Source organism: Mus caroli, chromosome 14 (assembly GCF_900094665.2).
Source record: "Mus caroli chromosome 14, CAROLI_EIJ_v1.1, whole genome shotgun sequence".
Taxonomy (NCBI): domain Eukaryota; kingdom Metazoa; phylum Chordata; class Mammalia; order Rodentia; family Muridae; genus Mus; species Mus caroli.
This window is the reverse complement of record NC_034583.1, coordinates 87773875-87775935: the sequence shown is the minus strand read 5'-3', so window position 1 is coordinate 87775935 and position 2061 is coordinate 87773875.

Below are 2061 nucleotides of genomic sequence, written 5' to 3'. Positions count from 1 at the left end.
AAAGAAATCAATAAGGAAATCTACCTAAGCAAACAACTGTTATTTACTGGGCCAAGGAATATAGAAAAAGGAATAAATACCCTTTGGGTACATTGCAAACATATTTAGGCAAAATTTTATGTTATAAAGTTATTAAGCAATATATTAATTCTCACTTCTAATTTTCAGAATTTTAATGTTTCAGTTTGTTCATAAATTTAGTCTGTTCAGTGATCCATGGATTCGAATTTAATATTAAGAGGTATTAGATATTTTTTGCAGAGTTTTCTTACAAAAATCAATTTGTAATTTAGGTAATTAATATGTGCGTGAGTTTATAAAAATTACCTATAGGACTGGAAGGTTCGGGAAGCTCAGAATTGCAAATTAGCACTAAAGTAATAAATGATGGAAACTTTGTATTCTTATCCACATTATGCTGTTTTACAGTAAAGCTTGAAAGTTGAGAATTAAAATAATTGATTTCTTGTATATATACTTAATTATGGTGCTTGCTACCATATTATTGAGCTGAATATTAGATTGGCATTTTGCAAAACCTTTCATTTGCAAATTGTAAGCTTTTAAATTCTGTGCTCCCATCTGTCAACTTCAAGTCCGTCTAGTCTATATCATTTTTAAGTGGTGTTAACAGAGCTTCATTGCACAGTGATACATTCTACACAAATGTTAATTATGTATTTGACCTTGTTAATGATATGGCAATGTTGCAAGTTTGATTTGCTTTTTAAAAACTATAGATAGGAAAAGCGAAATAAAAGGATATAGAAAAGAATAATTAATACAATTATTTGCCAACCTACTTAAACATACACACACACACAATGTTTCTAACATGTTACTAATTTATTTGGATTATTCACAAGAGACGCACTAACATTCATCATACATTGTTATTTTAAAAGAAAGTAACATGTTATCATTATACTCTGCTAATTAAGAAAAAAAGTAATATAATAAAATGACATTGCTTTAGATACCCCAGAGTAATTGGATATGTTTTACTAGACAAAATTCAATTTTTTGCATATTCTCTTTTTATATGATCTTGCAATTTTTTATACTAGGAGATAAGCAAAATATGTTGAAATTTACTATTATAATGGTTGACTTAAGTATTTGCTATAGAAATCACTAATTTCTTTACCCTTCTATGTGATGCTATCCATGCATCCTGTCATATAATAACTAATGCACTGTTAGAATACACAAGAATACAAGGAGAGGAACAGGGAGAGGCAGATAGAAGTTGGTAGAGAAAACTATGTATTTTAGTAAGAGAAATCAATTTATATTGATTTATTTGTGCATTTTGCACAAGCTTCCTATAACTAAGACCATACTTTCAGGTAAATCTGCATAAATTTACGAAAATCCAGGAATGATGACGTCACCAAGCTCAACTCTGTTAAATCACCAACAAAGGTAAAAAAAATAATAATAATAATAAAGAAATGAACTCAAATTATCCAAGGGAATGTGCTCCCTACAACAGGAGAGATACAGCTAACAAAGAACAAAGCATTCTTACGAAACACCAAGAGAGAACAAATTACCGGCAGTGCATAGAGAGCGTAAAAGGCACATTTATTGTCATGAATATTCATAGAGTGTGTTCCATATGCAAACAAAGTTTACCAAGAGCTTCTTGAGGTTTCCTAGCTTTGTAATTAACAGTCCAAAATGGATCTGGAGAGGCAAACTTGAAATCAGTTCTGAGTTTGGCACTTAAGAAAGGGTAGAAATGGGGGAAAAGGGGAAGATCTGACCCCCATCCACATGCCAATATTTAATATCTTTTAATAGCAGAAGCTGAAGTTGGTTGACTCAGTGCCTCACATGGTCTAGAGTTATTGGAAAAGAAGGTCATTCTGAGGAGGACAGTGAGACCCCAAGCAAGGAGCCATCAGCTGCTCTAAGCTCATGCTCTGCAACGGAATTCAGGATAGAAAAATGTGTTTAGTAAATTCTAACCCCATTTAGTCACAATACCTTCTCAGACTTACTTGGTTGGGAACTTTGGTGTGTTAGCTTGCTTTAACTGAATGATGAAATGTAATA